This window comes from Rattus norvegicus, chromosome 14 (assembly GCF_036323735.1).
Source record: "Rattus norvegicus strain BN/NHsdMcwi chromosome 14, GRCr8, whole genome shotgun sequence".
NCBI lineage: Eukaryota > Metazoa > Chordata > Mammalia > Rodentia > Muridae > Rattus > Rattus norvegicus.
Window position 1 is genome coordinate 108,476,116 of NC_086032.1, and position 14,528 is coordinate 108,490,643.

Consider the following 14,528-nt stretch of genomic DNA (forward strand, 5'->3'; position numbering starts at 1 on the left):
TATCCAAACACACCAGAAAAGCAAGATCTAGTTTCAAAATCATATTTGATCATGATGCTGGAGGACTTCAAGAAAGATGTGAAGAACTCCCTTAGGGAAACACAGGAAAACATTAATAAACAAGTAGAAGCCTACAAAGAGGAATCGCAAAAATCCCTGAAAGAATTCCAGGAAAACACAATCAAACAGTTGAAGGAATTAAAAATGGAAATAGAAGCAATCAAGAAAGAACACATGGAAACAACCCTGGATATAGAAAACCAAAAGAAGAGACAAGGAGCTGTAGATACAAGCTTCACCAACAGAATACAAGAGATGGAAGAGAGACTCTCAGGAGCAGAAGATTCCATAGAAATCATTGACTCAACTGTCAAAGATAATGTAAAGCGGAAAAAGCTACTAGTCCAAAACATACAGGAAATCCAGGACTCAATGAGAATATCAAACCTAAGGATAATAGGTATAGAAGAGAGTGAAGACTCCCAGCTCAAAGGACCAGTAAATATCTTCAACAAAATCACAGAAGAAAACTTCCCTAATCTAAAAAAAGAGATACCCATAGGCATACAAGAAGCCTACAGAACTCCAAATAGATTGGACCAGAAAAGAAACACCTCCCGTCACATAATAGTCAAAACACCAAACGCACAAAATAAAGAAAGAATATTAAAAGCAGTAAGGGAAAAAGGTCAAGTAACATATAAAGGCAGACCTATCAGAATCACACCAGACTTCTCGCCAGAAACTATGAAGGCCAGAAGATCCTGGACTGATGTCATACAGACCCTAAGAGAACACAAATGCCAGCCCAGGTTACTGTATCCAGCAAAACTCTCAATTAACATAGATGGAGAAACCAAGATATTCCATGACAAAACCAAATTTACACAATATCTTTCTACAAATCCAGCACTTCAAAGGATAATAAATGGTAAAGCCCAACATAAGGAGGCAAGCTATAACCTAGAAGAAGCAAGAAACTAATGGTCTTGGCAACAAAACAAAGAGAATGAAAGCACACAAACATAACCTCACATCCAAATATGAATATAACAGGAAGCAATAATCACTATTCCTTAATATCTCTCAACATCAATGGCCTCAACTCCCCAATAAAAAGACATAGATTAACAAACTGGATACGCAACGAGGACCCTGCATTCTGCTGCCTACAGGAAACACACCTCAGAGACAAAGACAGACATTACCTCAGAGTGAAAGGCTGGAAAACAATTTTCCAAGCAAATGGTCAGAAGAAGCAAGCTGGAGTAGACATTCTAATATCAAATAAAATCAATTTTCAATTAAAAGTCATCAAAAAAGATAAGGAAGGACACTTCATATTCATCAAAGGAAAAATCCACCAAGATGAACTCTCAATCCTAAATATCTATGCCCCAAATACAAGGGCACCTACATACGTAAAAGAAACCTTACTAAACCTCAAAACACACATTCCACCTCACACAATAATAGTGGGAGATTTCAACACCCCACTCTCATCAATGGACAGATCATGGAAACAGAAATTGAACAGAGATGTAGACAGACTAAGAGAAGTCATGAGCCAAATTGACTTAACGGATATTTATAGAACATTCAATCCTAAAGCAAAAGGATATACCTTCTTCTCAGCTCCTCATGGTACTTTCTCCAAAATTGACCATATAATTGGTCAAAAAACGGGCCTCAACAGGTACAGAAAGATAGAAATAATCCCATGCGTGCTATCGGACCACCACGGCCTAAAACTGGTCTTCAATAACAATCAAGGAAGAATGCCCACATATACTTGGAAATTGAACAATGCTCTACTCAATGATAACCTGGTCAAGGAAGAAATAAAGAAAGAAATTAAAAACTTTTTAGAATTTAATGAAAATGAAGGTAAAACATACCCAAACTTATGGGACACAATGAAAGCTGTGCTAAGAGGAAAACTCATAGCGCTGAGTGCCTGCATAAAGAAACAGGAAAGTGCATATGTCAGCAGCTTGACAGCACACCTAAAAGCTCTAGAACAAAAAGAAGCACATACACCCAGGAGCAGTAGAAGGCAGGAAATAATCAAACTCAGAGCTGAAATCAACCAAGTAGAAACAAAAAGGACCATAGAAAGAATCAACAGAACCAAAAGTTGGTTCTTTGAGAAAATCAACAAGATAGATAAACCCTTAGCCAGACTAACGAGAGGACACAGAGAGTGCGTCCAAATTAACAAAATCAGAAATGAAAAGGGAGACATAACAACAGATTCAGAGGAAATTCAAAAAATCATCAGATCTTACTATAAAAACCTATATTCAACAAAACTTGAAAATCTTCAGGAAATGGATAATTTCCTAGACAGATACCAGGTACCGAAGTTAAATCAGGAACAGATAAACCAGTTAAACAACCCCATAACTCCTAAGGAAATAGAAGCAGTCATTAAAGGTCTCCCAACCAAAAAGAGCCCAGGTCCAGACGGGTTTAGTGCAGAATTCTACCAAACCTTCAGAGAAGACCTCATACCAATATTATCCAAACTATTCCACAAAATTGAAACAGATGGATCACTACCGAATACCTTCTACGAAGCCACAATTACTCTTATACCTAAACCACACAAAGACACAACAAAGAAAGAGAACTTCAGACCAATTTCTCTTATGAATATCGATGCAAAAATACTCAACAAAATTCTGGCAAACCGAATCCAAGAGCACATCAAAACAATCATCCACCATGACCAAGTAGGCTTCATCCCAGGCATGCAGGGATGGTTTAATATACGGAAAACCATCAACGTGATCCATTATATAAACAAACTGAAAGAACAGAACCACATGATCATTTCATTAGACGCTGAGAAAGCATTTGACAAAATTCAACACCCCTTCATGATAAAAGTCCTGGAAAGAATAGGAATTGAAGGCCCATACCTAAACATAGTAAAAGCCATATACAGCAAACCAGTTGCTAACATTAAACTAAATGGAGAGAAAGTCGAAGCAATCCCACTAAAATCAGGGACTAGACAAGGCTGCCCACTCTCTCCCTACTTATTCAATATAGTTCTTGAAGTTCTAGCCAGAGCAATCAGACAACAAAAGGAGGTCAAGGGGATACAGATCGGAAAAGAAGAAGTCAAAATATCACTGTTTGCAGATGATATGATAGTGTATTTAAGTGATCCCAAAAGTTCCACCAGAGAACTACTAAAGCTGATAAACAACTTCAGCAAAGTGGCTGGGTATAAAATTAACTCAAATAAATCAGTAGCCTTCCTCTACACAAAAGAGAAACAAGCCGAGAAAGAAATTAGGGAAATGACACCCTTCATAATAGACCCAAATAATATAAAGTACCTTGGTGTGACTTTAACCAAGCAAGTAAAAGATCTGTACAATAAGAACTACAAGACACTGAAGAAGGAAATTGAAGAAGACCTCAGAAGATGGAAAGATCTCCCATGCTCATGGATTGGCAGGATTAATATAGTAAAAATGGCCATTTTACCAAAAGCAATCTACAGATTCAATGCAATCCCCATCAAAATACCAATCCAATTCTTCAAAGAGTTAGACAGAACAATTGGCAAATTCATCTGGAATAACAAAAAACCCAGGATAGCTAAAGCTATCCTCAACAATAAAAGGACTTCAGGGGGAATCACTATCCCTGAACTCAAGCAGTATTACAGAGCAATAGTGATAAAAACTGCATGTTATTGGTACAGAGACAGACAGATAGACCAATGGAATAGAATTGAAGACCCAGAAATGAACCCACACACCTATGGTCACTTGATTTTTGACAAAGGAGCCAAAACCATCAAATGGAAAAAAGATAGCATTTTCAGCAAATGGTGCTGGTTCAACTGGAGGGCAACATGTAGAAGAATGCAGATCGATCCATGCTTATCACCCTGTACAAAGCTTAAGTCCAAGTGGATCAAGGACCTCCACATCAAACCAGACACACTCAAACTAATAGAAGAAAAACTAGGGAAGCATCTGGAACACATGGGCACTGGAAAAAATTTCCTAAACAAAACACCAATGGCTTACGCTCTAAGATCAAGAATCGACAAAGGGGATCTCATAAAACTGCAAAGCTTCTGTAAGGCAAAGGACACTGTGGTTAGGACAAAACGGCAACCAACAGATTGGGAAAAGATCTTTACCAATCCTACAACAGATAGAGGCCTTATATCCAAAATATACAAAGAACTCAAGAAGTTAGACCGCAGGGAAACAAATAACCCTATTAAAAAAATGGGGTTCAGAGCTAAACAAAGAATTCACAGCTGAGGAATGCCGAATGGCTGAGAAACACCTAAAGAAATGTTCAACATCTTTAGTCATAAGGGAAATGCAAATCAAAACAACCCTGAGATTTCACCTCAAACCAGTGAGAATGGCTAAGATCAAAAACTCAGGGGACAGCAGATGCTGGCGAGGATGTGGAGGAAGAGGAACACTCCTCCATTGTTGGTGGGATTGCAAACTGGTACAACCATTCTGGAAATCAGTCTGGAGGATCCTCAGAAAATTGGACATTGAACTGCCTGAGGATCCAGCTATACCTCTCTTGGGCATAAACCCAAAAGATGCCCCAACATATAAAAAAGACACGTGCTCCACTATGTTCATCGCAGCCTTATTTATAATAGCCAGAAGCTGGAAAGAACCCAGATGCCCTTCAACAGAGGAATGGATACAGAAAATGTGGTACATCTACACAATGGAATATTACTCAGCTATCAAAAACAACGACTTTATGAAATTCGTAGTCAAATGGTTGGAACTGGAAAACATCATCCTGAGTGAGCTAACCCAATCACAGAAAGACATACATGGTATGCACTCATTGATAAGTGGCTATTAGCCCAAATGCTTGAATTACCCTAGATGCCTAGAGCAAATGAAACTCAAGACGGATGATCAAAATGTGAATGCTTCACTCCTTCTTTAAAAGGGGAACAAGAATACCCTTGGCAGGGAAGAGAGAGGCAAAGATTAAAACAGAGACTGAAGGAACACCCATTCAGAGCCTGCCCCACAGGTGGCCCATACATATATAGCCACCCAATTAGACAAGATGGATGAAGCAAAGAAGTGCAGACCGACAGGAGCCGGATGTAGATCGCTCCTGAGAGACACAGCCAGAATACAGCAAATACAGAGGCGAATGCCAGCAGCAAACCACTGAACTGAGAATAGGTCCCCCGTTGAAGGAATCAGAGAAAGAACTGGAAGAGCTTGAAGGGGCTCGAGACCCCAAAAGTACAACAATGTCAAGCAACCAGAGCTTCCAGGGACTAAGCCACTACCTAAAGACTATATATGGACTGACCCTGGACTCTGACCCCATAGGTAGCAATGAATATCCTAGTAAGAGCACCAGTGGAAGGGGAAGCCCTGGGTCCTGCTAAGACTGAACCCCCAGTGAACTAGACTATGGGGGGAGGGCGGCAATGGGGGGAGGGTTGGGAGGGGAACACCCATAAGGAAGGGGAGGGGGGAGGGGGATTTTGCCCGGAAACCGGGAAAGGGAATAACACTTGAAATGTATATAAGAAATACTCAAGTTAATTAAAAAAAAAAAAAAAAAAAAAAGAAGTCTGGTGTAATTCTGATAGGTCTGCCTTTATATGTTACTTGACTTTTCCCCACCCTACTTTTAATATTCTTTTTTTGTTTTGTGTGTTTGGTGTTTTGAGTAATTTCTTTTCTGGTCCAATCTATTTAGAGTTCTGTAGGCTTCTTGTATGCTTATGGGCATCTATTTTGATAGGTTAGGGAAGTTTTCTTCTATAATTTTGTTGAAGATATTAACTGGCACTTTAAGTTGGGAATCTTCACTCTTTTCTATACCCATCATCCTTAGGTTTGATCTTCTCAGTGGGTCTTGCATTTCCTGGATGTTTTGGGTTAGGACTGTTTTGCATTTTGCATTTTCTTTGACTGTTGTGTCAATATTTTTTATGTTATCTTCTGCCACTGAAATTCTCTCTTCTATCTCTTGTATTCTGTTGGTGATTGTTGCATCTGACTCCTGATCTCTTTCCTAGGTTTTCCATCTCCAGGGTTGTCTTCCTTGTGATTTCTTTATTGTTTCTATTTCCATTTTTAGATGCTGGATGGTTTTGTTCAATTCCTTCACCTGTTTGTTTGTATTTTCCTGTAATTCTTTAAGGGATTTTTGTGTTTCCTCTTTCAGGCCTTCTACCTGTTTATCTGTGTTCTGTATTTCTTTAAGGGAGTTATTTATGTCTTCTTAAAGTCCTATAATGTCTTTATGAGATGTGGTTTTAAATCAAAATCTTCTGAAGTTTTTTGGAATTTTCTCAGATTCTGTTGCTATGATTCCCTTTTCATTTCTGATTTTGTTAATTTGGATACTCTTTCTGTGCCCTCTGGTTAGTCTGACTAGGGGTTTATCTATCTTCTTGATCTTCTCATATGTGGATATACTTAACAGAACTTAAGTGACTATTATAATTGCTGTAATTTTAGATCTTAAGTATATATAAGATGAAAATATGTCAATATCATATAACATTTATATATAGGAGACAAAAGTCACTATAAGGAAAAAACATAATTAGAAATAGTTGTATTTAGAAATTAAAAACACTGAGCTCTGGCTCAGCAAGAAAACTTATTAGATGAGGGTATTTGCTATGAAAGCCTGATGACTCTTGCTCTTTGTTCTTTTCTTCTCTTCTCTCTTACCCTCTTGCCTGCCCCTTCTCTCCCCATCCCCCCACTCCCTTCATGTGCCCATAGCCAGCCTTTCCTCTCTTCTTCTATTCTTCTTCTCTCATTAAACTTTCCTGAGTAGAAAAAAAAAGCCTGATGAAAAGTTCAGATGCCACAATGGAAGAGAGAATAGACTCCTCATAGTTGTCCTCTGACCACATGTGTGCTGCAGCACATGCATGACACATTCATGCACATATCATACACACCTGAGCTTCTACACAACCCTATACACTAATAATGAATAAAATTAAATTAAAAGACTTGAGCTCCACTGTAGGCAACAATAATTCTGCACTTTATTGTTCCTAATAACGTGATCTACAGTTGCATATCAAATGATATTGATGAAACAAAATGGAAGTAAAAACTCAGAGTGAGAAATAAAAATGTAATATCTTTCAAGTTTGTCAGGCAAAATAATTTTTAGGATGAATAAGATTTGACCCAATAGTCATATATAGCCACACTCTACTTCAAAGTTGCAGAATGCATAAATTGCTTTTGAACTATTTGATCATTATTTGTTTTTTTTAATCAACCATATGTGAAAGCAAAGGGCAACAAATAAAAAAATCAAATTTATATAAAATAAAAGCTTTAAAATTTTTATTTTTATTTTATGTGTACGAGTGACTGCCTGCATGTATATGTACCATGTATATTCCTGGCCAGAAGAGGGAATTGGATCCTGTATCCAGGATGGCTTCAGAACTAGACCTGACTAGGGCAAAGGGATAAAGAAATGGCACACAGACACAGAGAAAATCTGGGGACAAATGGTCTGGGCTCTAAGATGGAGAAAGTACAGCACCCTGGAAGCTCACATGTTTATTTTACAATGTTGAACAGGCGAGGTTATTTAAAAATCTGAAGTAAGTTCAGTCATTGAATACAGATAAATAAAGAGGCAAGGTTCATGTGTGCAGCTGGATTAAGGAATCAGGGTTAGTTCATCTCTGCAGGAACATTTTTGTCTGGCAGAGAAAGCTATGGTGGGCATTTCCTGTATATACTACATGGACCAGAGGAAGGCTTTGACATTTCCTAAAGCCTAGGGGATGGGGGTGGGGGACAGCTCAGCTATTTCTTTGAGTCTCAGGTTAGGCTCACGGTGAGGATGGGCTTTGTCATTTTTCTCTGGGTCTGAGGCTGGGGTCCTTGTCAGGGTCATATCTTTGTCACCAACACATTCACTCAAGACCTTAGGGGTACCTCCATTCCCTACAAAATCCCCTTGAACTGGAATTACCCACTGGTTGTGCGATGCCAAGAAGGTGCTGGGAACCAAACCCCAGTCATCTGCAAGAGTAGCCAGTGCTCAGGAATCTCCCCAGCTATCAAATCCATGCAAAATAAAATATTTGATTGCAAAAAATCAGACTAAAAATCAATACCAAAGATAGTTAGAAAACCTGTAATAAACCTATAATAATGCCAAAAGGCACTTAGAAAACCTATAATAAACTAATCAATATAGTTACTAATAATATATGGGTGAAATAAATAGGTTACAGAAGTAGCTCTACACTGTAGCTCAAGGGAATTGGCATAGTGTGTTAGAGACCTTGATCAGGCAAACCTAGGAGTCCTAGCTTTGATGTATAAAAGAACTTGAAGACTCATCAGCATTATGAAAAAAAGTTTAGAATAGACTTTAGGTAGGAGAGTTAAAGAAATGAAGCACTCAGAAATAATAAGGTGCACCTTAAGCTCGGTATGGGTATCTCAAACAAGAGCTGCAATTGTCTTACTGTCTTTACAATAGCCACAGACACTACTTTGCTGGGTTTTAAAGCAATTGTCTTTGAAGGGCTTCCTAAATGCAATTGCTGGGTCATTCCTAATGGTTATGAACACGGTTGCAATTTATGAGATAATGCTGTGGGGCACAAGATTAAGAAAGGCTTGCTGTCTTCATCATAAACTTAAAGGGCTTGCTTGAAATTCTCAGAAAAGGGGGATTTAGAAGGAAGAATAGGGTATACCAAGGGCATACACACTTAGAAATCAAACCTGTCAAAAATATCTACCTATGAAATCTACAGTAAGTATATGCAACATGTAGTCTTAGAAAAAGGGAATAACAAACTGGGCCATAACATATATGTCAATCAAACCCATCAAAATATGTACTTAATCTTTCTACTCCACAGCCCTTGGACATCTAGTGTGACTGCTACTTGGTGCCATGACCTGCAGAAGCTGTCATGAGGGAAAAAAACAAGGTTAGTAAAATTAGTTAAATGACTCTTTAGTCTTGAACTTTATGGCCTGGTGCCCTCGCTTCTCCTGAGTGGAATCTATTAAATTAACCCCATTTACAGCTGTGCATCTGACGGGAGCTAAACCAGAGTCAGCAGGAGAATAGAAATCTATTATCATGAATGCCCTGCCCATGTCCTGATTTTACTCCAACATTCAGTGACCGGGTTTGTTGCCTTGTAATTCAGTTTTCACTTGCTGAGTTTGCTCTTAAGACTATGTATTAGGATTAATCCTCTATAGGAAACACAACAGTACTCAGTATTCAATGCCTGTTGGAATAGACCACTCTGCTTTTTACTGTTATTTATCTATTCATTCTTTCAATTTTAGAATTATGTGACTGTTCAGGCTGTTTCCTAAACAACTTAGAACTCAGGCTTGATACCAATAGTGCCTCTAAATGAATATAGTTTTTGAATTCCTAAAGTCAGCCTAGGATACCAATTAAGAGGGGCTTCTGTCTGCACGTTCCGTGTCTGAAAGCTAGCACATGTATGTATGATCTTGTGCACATTTTATACTCCTTGACCCTTTTTCTTCAAAATGAGGCTAATGGCAGACTCCACCTCATACACAACTATACAGAGAATCAACAATGCTGGGTTAAACATACTATTCAATAAATGTCAGCTGCTGCCATTACATGGTCCTTGTTGATCCTGTTTCCTAGGCTTCACTGTGATCTCTTAGCTTCAAGATCTCCTGGTCCCCTGTATCTGTTCCTTTCAGATCTGCTTCTAAGATGCAAATCTGTTCTTTGTAACGAGGGTATAGTTAATGGGATCATTTTCCGATCAAAGAGGGCAATTCGTTGCTTGCGCTATTTCTCTTTCTTTCAAAAAGAAAGAGGCTATAGTCGAATATCTAAGCCTGTATTTAAATATACTGCTCTGTATTTAGGAGATGCTACTTTTATAGGCACCATGTCATCTTGGCTTATCTTGAAGGACAGCTAGGGATCCATTTTCAGAATGCATGATTTGAAAGTTACGTAAAATCAGAGAAAAAAATGGGTTGCAGCTTTGAGTACTGGCCTGGTTCATTCCTACATGCCCATTTTGAATCTCAATCCTGGAATTTTTAAGCTGTGACTAACATCAATAGACATTAGCATGTCATAGAGAATACTTACCAAATATGAATGGATACATTTTAAAGGTATGAATATGTAGGAAGATAAAATGCTAACAATAGTAATTTTCATGATTTGTTCCATGTAATATATCTATCATTAGTCACTCAGAAAACAATATTGTTGCTTGATAAAGCCTTAGATATACCATTTTCTTCTGATATTTTAAGGTTTTGTCACAAAATATTACATATGACTCAATTGGGAGCAAGGAGGCCACAATTAATGTGTATGTTTTGATAGTGGAATAAAACAGATGAGAGACTAAATGAGTGACTTCTCTGCCAATTCCTATAGGAGAGCTGGACAAGATCCAGGTTCTCAACACCTTCTGCTCAGCTAAGTTCTTTGGAAGAAAAAGAACTTGTTCATTATTTGAAAAAAGATACTTTAAATGCATAGAACTTAAAGTCACATATACCCTAACAATAATTAAACTTAAAATCCTGAAGCAAGTACTCAATTTTCAAATTGAAGTTAACATTTGATATTTGCAGAATTCTCTAGATAATATGCACCTTCAATAGCAATGTAGATAAAAATTTTAAACCAGAATACGTGAGTCGCCCCCATCCTGTCCCTCCCCCTCCCACCACATTTCTCTAAGCATCAAAATGGACATACTGGGCTCAGCAGGGCACCAGGAATAATTCATGATTTTTCAATATCATTTCAAGTTACAATCTACTAATAATTCTGACCTATGCTGATTCCAACAGTATTGGTAAGTGTTGACTCATAGTGGGGAGTGGGCTATAAGGACTTCATGGGAAAGTAGCCACTGCCCAATTTAAACCTGGGACAGGACTGTGGAATTGTAAAGGACTCTGTTTCATGGGCAACCTCTGTCACTTCCTCCTGTATTTGCTTCTCTCTTTGGTTCACTTAGGGATTGGTTACTAAAACTAATCTTGTGACTCATAGCCCAGGAATTACTCTGTGTTGCTCTGCAGGAGTCATCACAGAAAGTACATTCATAGTGGCTAAAATTAACACTTGTTTCTTATCAGAAATGGCTCTGACTCTTTTCCTGACATCAACACATTATTGAAAGTTCAGTACTGTAAATCCTTTGTCCTTCCTAACTCTGCCCTTTAAAGCCTGCAGCCAGAAATAACAAGGGACTGTCTATCAGAAAATCCAAGTCCTCCCAAGTGCATAAAAATTCCCTGTGCTCAACCTCTTCAAAGATTGGTCCAAACTTATCTTAAAGTTTTGGGTCCGAATGTGAGGTTGACTATCTCAAAGTAGCCAAGACATGCTATTTATTTATAGTAACATAGTAGGCCATACTCCTGCCATGCTTGGATTTCTGCAGCAAATTAAAAACAATGAAGTTCAGCATGTTTATACAAGATTTCAGTTTTTAACACACTGGCCAACATGCTCTCTGAATATTTAGCAGACAGTATGCACTGAAGTAGCAACTATAACCAGATAGAGTGCAGTGCAGTATCAGATTGATGTGGGTTAGTGCCTCTCTCTACTTGACATCTTTTGAGATGTTTTCTTCCCTAATTCCACACATTCCATTTACACAACTGAAAGCTTGTTTTAAAAGTTGTTCAGGAAGGAAATAAGTAAGGAAGCAATCCTTAAGGTATTTCAGAATCAATAATGATTATCACTAGTTGGGAGAAGTTCATGTTTGTAAGTTCTCTTTTTAGTATGAATACTAAATTACCTATTTCCTGTAAAAATCTGTCAAATAACATGTGGGATGTGGCTCAACATGCACAAAAACCTAGGTTTTGTTCTCTAGAGGTGGAGTGGGGAGGACCAGAAGTTCAATGTTATTCACAGCAAGTTAGAGGCCAACCAGGGTTACACAAAAACAAATAAAACACCCTATCAAAGGTAAGTATTACTCAAAATTTAAAAATAATTTAATACAGATATAAAGTTAAAATTATGGCCAAGAAGTTAACATTGCAAAACTATAACAAAAACAAATGAGTAGTAGCATTTTATTGTAACAATAATGTCCATAAAAATGCGAAAAGATCGTATTAAAAATCATGAGACAATGGGAAAGGGAATAACAATCGAAATGTAAATAAGAAATACCCAAGTTAATAAAGATGAAAATAAATAAATAAATAAATAAATAAATAAATAAATACCTGATATAAAAAAAATCATGAGACAAACTGTAGAGACAAGGATCCTGCCTCGCATTTATTTTTTTAAAGTTATAAAATTTTGTTTGCAACAAACATTTTAAAAATATTTATTTATTTTGTATGTATATGTGTGCTGGAGCATATAGATGTGCCCTGTTTGTATGAAGTGACAGTGGAGGTCAACATTTGATTCACTGGATCCCCTGGAACTGAAGTTACAGACAGTTGTAGGTCCTGGGAACCAAACCCAGGTCATCTGGAAAAGCAGTAAATTGCAACAAACATTTTAAAATAGCCCTTTTTTCATCTCTGTGCCTTAAATACTTAAAAATAAAGTAGGTTGTTTATAAATAATGTCTTTCAATGATAAATAACACACACACAGTTCCTTTGTGAGGGCTAAAGTTATTTATATTTTAATTACAGTAGTGCTTAAGAGGTCTAAAAATCAAAAAGTGCCTCTAAACTGTAGGGCCTACTTGCCCAAAGATAAGGACTTTCTGGAGTTCTGGGAGTATTGGTCACTTAAGATAACAACCCCCATGTATTTTCATTTCGGTAAACAAGGTTGGTTGCTCAAACTGTCAACTTCCAGCCACAATACAACAGTGCCTATCAAATTACCTTTTGTTTCACCATGGTTCCTCACAGTTTTCATTTTCATCTGATCTCTACCAACACTTCTTAAATTATTTTATTTTTATTATGTTTTGTGTATTCAGTGTGTGTCTCTCTATGTGTACACATATGTATGCATGTACCTTTGGTGACACAGGTATGAAGGTCTGAGGACAACTTGCAGTAGTTTACTCTTCTCTCCATGTGAATCCTGGGGATGGAACCTAGATCATCAAGTGTCTTTACCAGCTAAGCCATCTTACCTGCTCCCTTACCAACACTTTTTTCTTTTCTTTTATTGGATATACTTCATTATTTACATTTCAAATGTTATCTCCTTTCCCAGTTTCCCTCCAGAAACCCCCATACCACTTCCTCTCCCTGCTTCTATGAGGGTGGTCCCCCACCCACCCACACACTCTCTCCTGCCTCCCCACCCTGGCATTCTCCTACACTGGGGCATCAAACCTTCACAGGACCAAGGGCCTCTCCTCCCACTGATACTCTACAAGGCCATACTCTGCTACATATGCAGCTGGAGCCATGAGTCCCTCCGCGTGGTTTAGTCCTTGGGAGGGAGTTATGGAGGGTCTGGTTGGTTGACATTGTTGTTCTTCCTATGGAGTTGCAAACCCCTTCAGCTCCTTCAAACCTTTCTCTAACTCCTCCATTGGAGATCATGTTCTCAGCCAATGGATGGCTGCAAGCATCAGCCTCTGTATTTGTCAGGCTCTGGCAAAGCTTCTCAGGAGACAACTATATCAGGCTCCCGTCAGCATGAACTTCTTGCCATCTGCAATAGTTTCTGGGTTCAGTGACTGTATATGGGATGAATCCCCAGGTAGGGCAGTCTCTAGATGGTCTTTACTTCAGTCTCTGCTCCACACTATGTCTCCATATTTCCTCCTGTGAATATTTTGTCCTCCCTTCTAAGAAGGACTGAAGCACCCACACTTTGGTCTTCCTTCTTCTTGAGCTTCACGTGGTCTGTGAATTGCATCTTGGATATTCTGAACTTTGGGGCTAATATCCACTTATCAGTGAGTGCATACCATGTGTGTTCTTTTGTTACTGAGTTACCTCACTCAGGATGATATTTTCTAGTTCCATCCATTTGCCTAAGAATTTCATGAAGTCATTCTTTTTAATAGCTGAATAGTACTCCATTGTATAAATGTACCATATATTCAATATCCATTCCTCTGTTTAAGGACATATGGATTGTTTCCAGATTATGACTATTATAAATCATGCTGCTCTGAACATAAGGGAGCATGTGCCTTCTTATATGTTGCAGCATCTTTTGGGTGTATGCCCAAGAGAGGTATAGCTGGGTCCTAGGTAGTACTATGTCCAATTTTCTGAGGAACCTCCAGACTGATTTCCACAGTGGTTGTATCAGTTTGCAATCCCACCAACAATGGAGGAGTTTTCCTCTTTCTCCACATCCTTGCCAGCATCTGCTGTTCTGTTACCTGAGTTTTTGATCTTAGCCATTCTGACTGGTATGAGGTGGAATCTCAGGGTTGTTTTGATTTGCATTTCCCTGATAACTAGGAATGTTGAACAATTCTTTAGGTGCTTCTTCGCCATTCGAGTTTCCGACGTTGAGAATTCTTTGTTTAGCTCTGTACTCCA

General features: G+C 38.3%; 1 protein-coding gene across 5 annotated transcripts in view; it reads right to left on the minus strand.

Annotated features, from left to right (window-relative positions):
* The window catches only part of Acyp2 (acylphosphatase 2), a 169,531-nt gene that overhangs the window by 73,279 nt on the left and 81,724 nt on the right, over window positions 1–14,528 (minus strand).